At 39.0% G+C, this 13,094-nt stretch overlaps 1 protein-coding gene across 3 annotated transcripts in view; it reads left to right on the top strand.

Annotated features, from left to right (window-relative positions):
- The window catches only part of LOC141387357 (uncharacterized), a 676,195-nt gene that overhangs the window by 496,047 nt on the left and 167,054 nt on the right, over nt 1-13,094 (top strand). For all 3 annotated transcript variants that reach the window (XM_073956949.1, XM_073956948.1, XM_073956946.1), the window contains one exon: nt 4,723-4,778. The gene's annotated coding sequence lies outside the window, so the exon portion shown is untranslated. The remainder of the gene's footprint in view (nt 1-4,722; nt 4,779-13,094) is intronic.

Genomic DNA, 13,094 nt, shown 5'->3' with positions numbered 1-13,094 from the left:
ATTTTATTTTGTGGTTGATGTTGTTGTTGCTGTTGTTGGTTTTATCATCAGAAAGAAAAACAACAGCAACAACGTCCCATTTATTATCAGACCAAAGAAAAATAAATGGAGTTACAAAAAGCTTTTCCAGCACAGAGAGACTGTTAGGTGGTGACATGGGACAACACAAATCCACAATCTTCTTTTTAATGCTGTAGCACTCGCATTCTGTAGAAAGAAATTTTAATTAAAATATGTTATAATTATATTTTTGTAAAACATTAAACAAATGAACAGACAGTCTTTGGCGGTGTTGTCAATGCATGAGCCATCACTTTAATCTATATTGATGGGTCTTACTAGGCGTTTACACACAGACAGTACACCAATACATTCATACTTTTCTCTATACATATTTAAACATTTATAAATGTATTTGTGAAAAAGGTTTGTATTTTTGCTATTGGCTTGCCAATACTGGCATTTGTAAACGCAGGGTTAAGTCGTTTAAGTAGACAATAAAATTGAGAATTTTATACAGAAAAATCTGTTAAAATAAAACATTTTTAATTTTACCATACTCCACATTTCCACATGGCCGAAGACGAAAGACTCCTACTAAGAGTTGATGATCGCTATAGATTGTAACCGGACCGCTGCATTATGGTCCTACCTACCATAAATAATGTCTCATTACTGCAGCGGAGACAACAACACCATACACATTACGCAATACAACTGGTATTACCTATTCCTGATTTGTACTACCATCACTAAGAGATATGTAGGCCTCAGTGTATTTCCTGGTTGACTTGCTTTACAAATAATTCTCATTCACTCCGTAAACAAAGACGGATAAGATGTTTAGTTTTCGGCGCTAAATTGGTCGAGTGCTGGCGTTAAACAAAGTACAATATAAGTACGGTGACCAACCGTACTCTATTATAGAGGACAGTACTTTATTTTAGGTGTCCGTACTCTATTTTTTCAACGTACTCTATTTGTCCTCTATTTTCATCATATGTACTCTATGTCCTCTATTTTTGATTTGTTTGTGAATACAAAGGTAATACAATGAAAGCCGAGAAACCTAGGCAGAAATTTAACCAAATATTGTCGCTGTTGAAATGAAGTTTTTCAGTTTTTCACAGAGCTATGTCAGTAGTAATACGTAAAAATGTTTCGGTAAAGTAAATTGAGCTTTTGGGATAGAGCTCTACGTTTTGCATGGCCAATGAGGACGCCCCTTCCAGAATTAGCGGCAAGTGTCACAGACATAACCATCGTGTCACCTGGTCTGACAAATGATGTCGTTTCTCTTGGAAGTACAAAGTTTGCCGTAAAATATATTGATTGTTTGGTAGAGAGCGGGAAGGATAGAGATCCTCTACAATCAATTTCACAAAAACTCAATTTACTTTACTGCAAACCTTTTACCTGTTTACCAACGTTTCGGAGTCGAGCCATTTTTGTTTCGACTCCGGATTCGACTCCGAGAATAATTTCTAATAGCACTCAATATGAAAAAAACACAAGTTTCCAACTTTTTCCTATATGTTGGCCCTTTTCTGAGGTATTCCTTGAAAAGAACACAACTACAAAACTTCTTTGCTTAAAACTTCTACGATTATAATAAAAATACAAGATCACTGAAATTTGAAACTCTGTGTAAGAGGTTCTGAAGTGTGCAGACTTTCGCTCGGTAATATGAAACTATAATTCGATTGTCATGGAATTTTAAGTTTGCTTTAGAGTATTAATTGGACCAAAAAAGTTCTTAAAATTCATTTTTGATAAATGTAGAAAAAAATGCTGCCCGGGTTTGGAGCCAAGTTATTTTTTCGACTCAGTCTCCGACTACAGCATAATTTTTCGACTCCAAATGAGACTACGAAATGCTATTGACTACTGACTATAGGATGTTGTGAGAAAATTGTGAAAAATGGTTGGGCGAAAATGTTCACAAGTAAATTTCATATTTTTTATGCAAATTAATTCTTTAAGTCCTGTAAAAAACGCAATTCGTGGTACGTCCAACCGTATTGAGTACGCTTATGCTAGAGAATGTTAAGCTTTTCAATGGAAATGGTAAATGACGCTTGGCATTGTTGTCTAGACCCGAAACTTATGTAGTAGCCCTCGTATGTGTACTCTATTTTCATCCCAAAATATTGGTCACCGTAAAGATAAGACGTGCGGCATTGACCGCAATCACTTGAACGGAATCTAACAACAGCCGTCCACCCTGCGATTTGTTCGCTCCCAGCGTTTCGTTCGCTCCTGCCAATTTGTTCGCTTCTTGCGGACTACCGATTCGGGTATAGTCGATCCGAGTAATACCGAGCCGAGTATTGCCGAGACGAGTGTTGCCGACGACTGCCAACGAGCCGCCAGCATCCGATTACCCAGAGCCGGACGACACACCCGACGATTGCCAACGAGCCGCCAACAGTTGAATACTACCGAGCCCAGCCACACATCCGACGACGGCTGAGCCGACAGTTATCCGAATAGCACAAAGCCGAGCCCAACACCCGACCACCACCGAGCAGACAGCACCGAAACTATCTTATCAACACGATCACCATCACCACCGAGCCAATATACAATATAACTCCACCCTGAGGACTACAACTGGGTGACTCCTCATGACACCATCTTCATGAGGAGGCGAAGGTTTTACCCGTGCGTCAGCACAAAAATCGCAGTAAGCATCCCTGTCACGATTTAATGGACCGGCTTGGATAGCATTCACACAGACATGGTTGCCCAGGCAGTACAGAGATACAGTGTGAATGCCGTACGTGGAGACCCACCTCCATCCACTATACTATGGTGAATTTGGTATCTCTACCTTTCGTCGGGAGATTGCCACGTATATTGTGAACGTTTTTGTAGATGAATTTGGCACCACCAATAAAAAGACTTTCCGGTGCACAAAAGTCTGCGAGACGGTCTTCATTTTCGTTTTTTGGGATGCATAAACCATTTGTTCCTATTACAGCCCTCTATACTGGCATTCGTATTGTCAACTTTGGCATTAAAATCACCCATAAGAATTTTAATGTGGAAGTGTGAGTAGTAGCTCGTGTGAGTAGACGTGTAGCTGGTGCGTGTAGACGCGTAGCTCGTCCAGAGTCTCGATACCTAGATAGCCACGATTCGATTGTAAGCACTCGTGTTTCACTTAAGGTTTGTTGGTCCTTGGGTCTGCAGCGACTGAGCTCACCACAGCCCTAGACAAAACTATTCCTTATAATATGTTACCGAAAAAGTATGTTCCAGATAATTTGTAGTCGATTTAGCCATTTAGTCCATCCGTCTGTCTTTCGAACGAAAACCTAGTTTAAACTCGAAGATGGCCAGGTGTCCTCGAAGTTGGCATAGATCAAGTTCCATCATGGCTATATCCGTTAATTTTTTCTGGTATCTCCCACACAAAAGTAATTTTTTCAGTTCGGTGCAGTTTAAGGACTATTCGCAGAACTTTTAGCACTTTTTACTGCAGGTGGTACCGATTTTTAAAATGTCATTTCGACAGAAATGTATTTTAATTTTTTATTTCGCATACAAAATGCAAGTCAAATGCACTCAGTTTGATTCCGATCGAAATTTTCTTTTGAAATCATTACTACAACATTTTGAATTTTTTTTACATATGGAAGGCTCCGTATTATTTGTTTTTACTGTATCGTTCCACTCATTCTCCCACCTACCCACAGAAGTTAATAGCTTTTTTGCTTAACTGGTATGAAATATTTATAAAGTTTTGTCCCTGACATCCTGAATACAATGATTTATTTTTTATTCTAAAAACCCATAATCACGAAGTACGGGACTGGAAATTTTCCAGAAAACAATTTGTTGTAAGATGCAGTTTAAGGCCTGCTCTTGGATCGCTTTGAAATTGTTACCTTGTTATTCCGACTACAGAAACGTGACTGTGCTTTTTCTGGGTGGATGGTGCATTGTTCCAGATGTGTCGACTACCACAAACCCAAACTTTAATTTTACTTCAAGATTTTTTAGGTTAAGAGCTTTTTGCCAGTGTAGCCAATGTTGTGTTTAGTAAAAACCACCACTGCCTTAAACCGTAATTTCGATTTTATTTCAATTTTTATGGAAAGATAATTTCGTTTTTGTAGCCAGTGTGGGGGCCCTGTCTACAGGAGCAGGCCATCAATTTCCAGCAGAGGGCCGACCATGTAAAAAGGCTTCTATTTCTAAAATATCTGGGACCGGATAATAAACTGCGCTCAAAATTGATATTTTATTTTTGTATCATACGCTTTGAATCTTTTTCCACATGTATTCTCTTGGAATCTTTTTACAAAGTGTATTTTTACCGACACTTTTGGTTTTACCCTACCGCCGCAACCGAAAAATTTAACAAAAGTATTTAACAGAGTATTTTGTCGTAACTTAAGCCCAAAAAGGTTCAACTATTGTCGGTTTGATACTAGGAGGATTGTACCGATGTGTACCGATGTCCAAAGAATTCGTTCGACATAAAAGGTCGTGGTGTAAACCTAAATACGCTGCTTCTTCATTAAAGTATTAAATCACTAAATTCAAGTTATCAATATTATATTTTTTTTCACTGTTTTTGCCAACTGATACCTTTTTAATCAGTTTTGTTTATTATTACATTAAATTTTATATAATTGCATTCTATTAATTTCTATCATAACATATGAATAACATTAATATCATATCTTATGTTCCTCGTTATTCTAATTACAGATTAACCCCATCTCTTGAACGGCAACATCTAGTGACAGGATTATATTTAAATTACGGTAAGTAATCAAATCCTATAATTCATTGCCGATTGAGTGATAATTTCCTAAGAAAATTTTTGCTCATTTATTTCCCTGTCATTGAGAGGGAAGTCATTCATTATTCATTCATTCAAAGTCAATAATGTTAATTACCTGGTATGAACTTAAGCACGTGACTCTTCATTCCCGCCCTCCATACTTTGTGTATTGCAAAAATGTCTCATTATTGTCATCTTATTTCCTTTTTTTCCAGTTAAATTTCATTGTAATTTTTTATGTCTTTTTTACAATGAAATGGCCAGCTGAAAACTGTCAATTAACACAAATTAATGATTTGCAAACAACAGCAACAACAATAAAAAGAGGATATCTCAATAATCCTCTTTTCTGAGTTATATTTTGTGTTTATTTTTGCTGTTTTTTTGTTTTCCATGAGAGAGCATAAAAATTCAAAAACAACAAATATAATTTTTTTATGGTTAACTTTTAACAATTATCGATTGCATTTAAATAATGTTTAGGCCACCAAGTGGTCTTAAAACTAATTATGAAAACGAGATATAAATATTTTCTAAAGAAATTCTATTGAATTATTTTTATGCAATATTTCATAAATGCAATCCTTGACAAGGATAATCCTCTTAACATAATGCCGGGTACATTTAATATAATTCAATATAACGATTAAAAAGGTAATGATTGGCATCTTTGCGTTACACACAAAAGATTTAAAACACAATGTATTTTCGGAGGTGTTTATTAGTTCACTAGGTAAACCTGTTTTTTAAGCACTTCGCCTTTGTAAAGCAAAATTGTAGTGTTCAACATTTACAGCAGATTTCTGAAAAATTATCCGAAATTTTTCTTATATTCTTTTAATTGATTTCTCATTGGATGGAAGATTTTTTTGCAAGTGAAAAAGGAAAGCCAAAGATTCGAACCCCCACAACCACTAAATTATGTGACAGTTTTCGGCTATTTTCTGCCCATTTTCAAAAGTTTCTTTAGAGTTTTGTCCGAAATGAATTCGAATGTTCCTTACGATTTTTCCGACAAAACTTTTCGAATTTGGGGGCACCTTCACACAATTGTGTTCCGATTTCGAACCAATTTGAAACCAGTATCAGAAACATGGGTAGAGTTTCGTTCAGAATTCGAAAAAATTGTTAGCTCATCAGACATCGGCTATTTTCATCAGAAATCGAAAAATTTTCCGATTTTGGAAGCAATTTGGCACCAGAATCGGAAACTTGCAGAGAGTTTCGCTCCGAATTCGAAAAAAATGTTAATATGTTAATGTGTAGTCTCCTCATTCAGATGGTCCAGGAGGCACTCAGTTGCAAACACAGGTTTGAATGTTAATATTCCATCGCATTCGCGGACCACTGGTGCCAAACTATTGCGTTACATGTGGTCAATAATGTTTCTTTACCTAATTTCCAGGTGTTCTGAGGAACTTCATCATACTTCTCAGCTTGTCAGAAAAAGCTGTGGCATATGGCAAGATCTCAGTATCCTCATGCAGATGGCCCACATTTAGTATGAGGAGGCACCTTGCAACTGGTGGCGTTCTCACATTTTTTTGTTATTCCATTGCACTTATATGCCTGGACCACACTGGCCCCGCATAGCTTACCACAGACCGACTTATGGTTAAGAGGGTTTGTTTATCTACACCCCAAGTGCTGTCAGCTAGGGACTTGAGGATATTGTTCCTATATCTCAGCTTGTCTCAGATAATTGTTACTTGCATGGATACATGATCATACTATTGAATGTGATCCCTAGAATCTTGCGATGGTTAGTACTCTGAATTCTACTACAATCGACCAGGACAAGCAGTTCTCTGCCGCCTCCGCACTCCATGTGCTGAAAAGAGTGGCCGTAGATTTAGTGGCGGATATTTACAAATTCATCCTCGCCAAGATCGTTCAATTATGCACATAAATTGCCAATGCCATACCGAGGTGGTGGAATACACGAATGGTGCAGTTCCGGAGATATGAACCCAGTTTGGTGCGCTCCCATTTTCACTCTAGGGGGCATCCACTTCTTTCAAGTACGATTGTCGTCCAAAAATATAATTGGCCGGAGGAAAGGCTGCTCGATGTCCCCAAACAATGTGGAGTGATTGACAGATTTCTAATAATACAAGCGCTGTCCTATCGTAAGGCTGTTCTGGTTAAGTTCACGATATGTGTGGAGATGGAGTGAAACTCACGCCCATAGCTACTTCAAAGTTGGACAGGTGTAAAGTCCGAAGATTTTTTTGAAATCTGTTTGTAAAATTCACCTTTACTGGCATGCCTGTCCGGCTTCAGTAGCCAATTGGCTAGCGGTCTTCCAACTATACAGATTTCGCCAGAGCCCAACGGTTTGGGTGACTTCGCGTTTCTAATAACATTTGTATCAAAATTCATTGTAAATTTTGGTAGTTTCTCCTCTTCAAAATGAGATCTAATGCACGGTATCACTCTTCATTTCACCCTATCACTTCAGGGTTCCTTGGTGGAGGCTTCTGGTACCAAGGTAAGGCAATACTTTACCGTTGATATGGAATTGCAACAAAGATTGATTTCAACAATCAATAAAGCAGCTTGGGTATCTGTCTCTTGTAATTTGCACAATCAGATGTTACTCTTCTATTTTTGGCCAGCTCGTACTTAATCCGATACCTTTCAATACGTCCGAACTTTTGCTGTAACAAGGTAATAATTCAATACAATGTTTGCTTCTCGAATCGATCTTACGATTTAAAACACTCGATGAGATGCTTCCATTTACCACATGACCTTATATACACAGATCGTTTGGTTCCATTAGCCGACCTAAGGACAATTTTGTATACCTTGTTATACCCTCCACCATAATATGGAGATTATTAAATAATCATTCCGTTTGCAACACATCAAAATATTCGTCGGAGACCCTATCAGCACGAAATTCCAAGTCGATATAACCATGTACGACTGTCCGTCCGTCTGTCTGTTGAAATCAAGATACAGCTCCCAATTTGATCACATAAACCCCATAGAACGGTACCTCCCGATTTTCAGTATTTAGTTTTCCGTGATGAGGTAAAGACATCAACAGCAACCGGCTGAAGAATAATAAAGCAGCAGGCACCGATGGCCTACCTGCCGAGCTGTTTAAAACAGGAGGCGACACGCTGATAAGGTGTATGCATCAGCTAGTTAGCTCCATCTGGCAGGAAGAACGCGTACCAGACGATTAGAACCTAAGCATCCTGTGTCCCGTCCATAAGAAAGGAGATAAGACTTTATCCTCCAACTATAGGGGCATAAGTCTTCTCCCTATCGCCTACAAGATAGTGTCAGGGATATTGTGCGAACGACTTAAGCCCATGGTCAACGAAATAATTGGACCTTACCAATGCGGCTTTAGACCTGGCAAGTCCACCATCGACCAGATATTTACCCTGCGGCAAATCCTGGAGAAGATCCATGAGATGCAGATCGACACCTACCACCTTTTTGTCGATTATAAAGCTGCTTTCGACAGCCCGCTAAGTTCAAAGGTATTCCAAGCCATGTCTGAATTTGGTATCCCCGCAAAGCTCATTCGGCTTTGTAAAATAATTCTAACTGAAACAAGATCTTCAGTTAAAATAGAAATGAACCTCTCCGAAGAGTTTTGTACCAAAAGAGGTTTCAGGCAAGGAGACAGCCTTTCGTGTGATATTTTCAACATCCTGCTAGAAAAGGTTATACGTGAGGCAAACGTCAAAGGAAGTGGAACAATCTACACCAATAGCCACATGTTACTTGCTTATGCTGATGATATGGACATCATGGGACGATCAGTGAAAGAAGTAACCGATATTTATGAAGGTCGAAGGAGAATCTGCAAAAGTGGGTCTGGCGGTAAACGGCGAGAAGACCAAGTTGATGGTGTCCAATGCGTCCATTGAGCTCGGACCAACTGTTGAAGTTGGTTCCTATAAATTTGAGGTAGTAAAAGAATTCGTATACCTCGGCATCGCCGTAAACACAACAAACGACATCAGTTGTGAAATAAATAGAAGAATTATATTGGCCAACAGATGCTACTTTGGCTTAAGCCACAACTCGTCAAACAAAAATAACGCTTTACAAAACACTGATACTACCCGTGCTAATGTATGGTTACGAAGCCTGGGTACTTGCGCAAGCAGATAAGGCAGTGCTTGGCGTGTTTGAGAGAAAAATTCTTCGAAAGATCTACGGAACAATCTGCGTTGACGGTGAATATCGACGTAGTATGACCCTCGAGCTGTATCTGCTATACAACGACATCAATATATGTAGTTAAACGTATCGAGATGCAGCGAATGCGTTGGGTAGGCCATATCATAGGAATGAGCGATGACGAACCCGCTAAAAAAGCGTATGAATTCGGGCCACATGTCGGTGCACGCAGAATTGGCAGGCCAAAAATAGATGGCGCAAACAAGTGGATGAAGAGATGACAAGGCAGGTGCGGTATTCCATAAAGCGAAGCACTAAACAAAGAGAATTGGAGATATTTTCTTAGTTCGGTCTATGGAACAAATGTTCTGTAATGGGCCAGCTAAGTAAGTAAGTAAGTTTTCCGTGGGGGTATAAAACTTTCTACATGAAATTTGTCGGTACAGGTCCACACCTTCATAGAACTGTACCCACCACATATCACCCACATTGTTCAACCGAAGTGATTGAAATTTGGTATTTAGTCTTCCTTACAAAAAGTTCCTTCAGAAACTTCGCGGTACAGTTCAACGTTTTATGCAGTCTCCATAGAGGGTGGAGGATATAAAAAGTTCGGCCCGTCCAGACTTACTAATTCCGTTCTTTCTTTTTTTTCAAATATAATATTTAACATAGTCTTTTCAGAGACTCTTGGCCTTGCCTTAGGGCGTCAAATGACACCTATTCAAATACCTTTCTGGCGGCGGCATTTTTTTTTCTATGAAGTGCCTACCCTAACTGCCATGTTTTTACCGCCGCTAATCTATTAGACCCATTCTCTTATCGAATGTTTTACTGTAGAGGCTTAATTTTTCGACAGACAGATATAAGATGGTCTCCTTTCCAATTTGTCATTTAAATCGGCCGAAAAAAAATAATGTCATGAGGACTCTGGGTTTCGGTCATAGGCGCTGGTAAAATTAGTCAGACAGCTTTATACATATTGCCATTAGTAGTTCATCCTCCGGTGTGAATCTGGAGAATAAATCTTTTATCTTCCGACGAACTACAAATCGATAGACAAACTCGTGTCTCATTTCATGACGGCTGTAACACCGTAAGTCAGTGTAAAAAAGACGACATTTTCAGAGTATTTCAGGTATGCAAAACTTAGATAACAAATGTCTGCAGCTATATATTTGGATGGCAGCTACGCAATATATCTTCTGGGCATTACCAACCTGTGGGTAAGTCCGGTAGCACCCAGCTATGCTTCCCGGAAGGGAAGAAATATTTGGAGGGATTCTTTCCTAGTACAATTCAATCTAATTTTGCCGCAAGTCATAAAAGTTCTCAATGGACATAAAACACCATTATCCTTACGCCTATAAAAAATCAGGCTAGTAGTCGTCAAAACCTTATTAGGTGTTAGAGTTGAGTCAATCAAGTTTGATTGAACGAAAAGTCTAGTAAGTATCGTTCACAGTCTGTTGGGTTTTCTTCAGGATTTAACTAAGATCATGATTTTGTTGCCACCGTGGTGCAATGGTATGCACGCCCGCCTTGCACGCAGAAGGTCGGTGGTTCGATTCCCCGGCCAGGCAATACCAAACATTTTTCAACGGTGGCAGAATACCCCTCAGTAATGTTGGCGACATTTCCTGAGTATTTCAGCCTTGAAAAACTTCTCTATAAGTGCTGTCTTAGGACACGCCGTTCGTACTCGGCGATAAACAGTAGGTCCCATATCATTGAGCTAAATATGAATCGGGGTGCACTCATTGATATGAGAGAAGTCTCCCTTGTCCCGTATGGGATGTTGTGGAACAATGTTGTTGTTGTCATAATTTTGTTAATTGTGGAGTTCACTGGTCTAAAGCCGTGTGAATATGGCCCTATTGTTTTATTTTTGATGAAGGGACATATTCGGCTCCAATCGTCATGAAACCAGCTGATCCATACCACATAAACAGCTTGGATTGTATTGACTTAACGCCGACGGTATTTGAATGTATGTATACCGTCTTGGGGACCTCCGTACCATGTGGCATCATCTATCAAAAAGTGATGTTAATGCCTTTGACAGCTAAAACTGACAAGTTATGGAGAATGAGAATATTTCGATATTGATGATATTTGAAATAAAGGAAAAGGAAATGAAATAAAGAAAAAATAGTTTTTGGTTGGTCACCCAAAAAATGCCAAGTCCTTGACTTTCTCCCTTAATGGAAATCTCTAAATGTTCTCTATGTACATATGTATGTACATATATAAGTTTGTCCCATTATGATTGTAATTCATAGTTTCTTATATTTCTCAACTCTTCTTTAACAAGTGTCCTGCTGTCGCTTACTTTATGGAAACCATTTTGTTTGTAATGCTGGCCAACTAATGGACGGTTCATTCACCAGCAGCCCAGCTGGTAATGGAAAGAAGTAAATAAAGGATAATGATTATGATGATGATGATTATGGAGAGGATGTTGTTGGAGAAACAATGCCATGACACTAAATGATTATTTAGCAATGTTTGTTTTCACTCAAGTGTTTTCCATTTAATTTGACATTTACTGAAGCGTAAACAAAACATCACAGCCAAAGAAAAAAGCAAACAATTCAAACAACAATGGTAACGAATCACTCACTCACTTACCAAGCAGCCAGTGCAAAATTCAAAGGAGGCACTTTCAAAGGCAAAGAAACAGAAAGGAAAGAGTTCACAACTTAAATAGACTATCCATCCAACCGACCAACCAGCCAACTATCCATCCATCCATCAAAATGCTTTAAGTAACTAAAATTGATGGTTTGTTGCTTTTGGCTTATTGAGGTTGTTTGCCTTCATCATCATCATCATCGTCGGCGACATCGTCAACCCGTGTCGTCTTCATTGTTGCTGCTAAGGCAACGTCATTGTGGTCATGTTGCTGGCTGTGAAAGAAGTCTCTGGTGTTTCCGTAGAAAAATAACTTAAATGTAGGTGTGGTTTCTTGTGGATAAAAGAAGGCGACAAAATGGAGAAATATGTTATGATATAAGTCAACATGACAAAACAGGACTCCTCCAAATGCCTTCAGCCTTGCTAGCCAACGCCTCCAGTTCATATCTTAACATTTTGACAAATTAAATTGCTCGATTAGATTTATTATTGATTGTTTACTAATGTTCTGTCAAACATGGTGGCGTTAAATGCTTCAGTAAACAAAATAAATGGTATGAAAAATCTGGCCCAAAACAGATATGCCGTAACAAGGTTTTCAATGATTGCTGGTGGTGACAGAGATACTGAGAGTGGTATTATGTAATTTATGATATTGTAAGATCTGTAGGAAAAATAAAGTATCTGCACAAATACGAATAATGTAACTGTTTACATTTAAAACTTAATAGGAATTCATTTTCTGCTTTTCCAGAAGTGTTCTCATTCAAACCTAAGTAATCGTTGTGTTTGCTCAGTCCAGTCAGCCATTCTTCTGTTTATCTCAAAACCGACATTATTCGTTTTGTTTATGGCAATTCCGAGGTAGATAAAATTACTTGCTACTTGAATTCGAATCGTCTTTTGAAGATGGATTTTACCCTTCGTAGAGTTTGGCCCATGATGTGGTGTAGGCGCCATCGGACATTTCGTATAACCATATCCTAAATACACCAGAGCCGAACCACGCACCGTATTACTTCCAAGCGTCCAAGCCAACCTCTATCGAAGCGGCATAAACACACAATCACGCTCGAACCAAAAACAACAGGATTACCATCGAACGGACCATATCAAACCGATTACCGCCGAGACAATTACTTCAACCGTATCACCAATGAGCCAAAGGCATCGCTCCATATTCTTAATTCATTATTTGTATTATAAAACTCAGAGTACATTATGTTTGTGGGTGCGTAGATCTACCCTGGCAGCGACTGAACTAACCCCCCAATCCTTCTGGTGTTCGGGTAGCGGAAAGGATGTTCCGAGACATAATCACTGCTGCTGCCAATCGTCATATACTGCTGGTGGAATACCCGAAGTAAGACCAAACTTCGCAGCAGAGGCGAAGGGATTAGCAAATGAGCGTGGTGAGTGACCCCAGAGTCAGAGAGCTGACACTGGAAGTTAACAGGCTGATCGGCGAACATAAGCGGACCAAATGGTTGAATCACCTAAAGAGTTGCAA

Source organism: Musca autumnalis, unplaced genomic scaffold (genome assembly GCF_047663935.1).
Source record: "Musca autumnalis isolate F117 unplaced genomic scaffold, ASM4766393v1 scaffold_5, whole genome shotgun sequence".
Lineage (NCBI taxonomy): Eukaryota > Metazoa > Arthropoda > Insecta > Diptera > Muscidae > Musca > Musca autumnalis.
The sequence above is the reverse complement of the archived record's forward strand: the minus strand, read 5'-3'. Positions and strand labels throughout refer to the sequence as shown.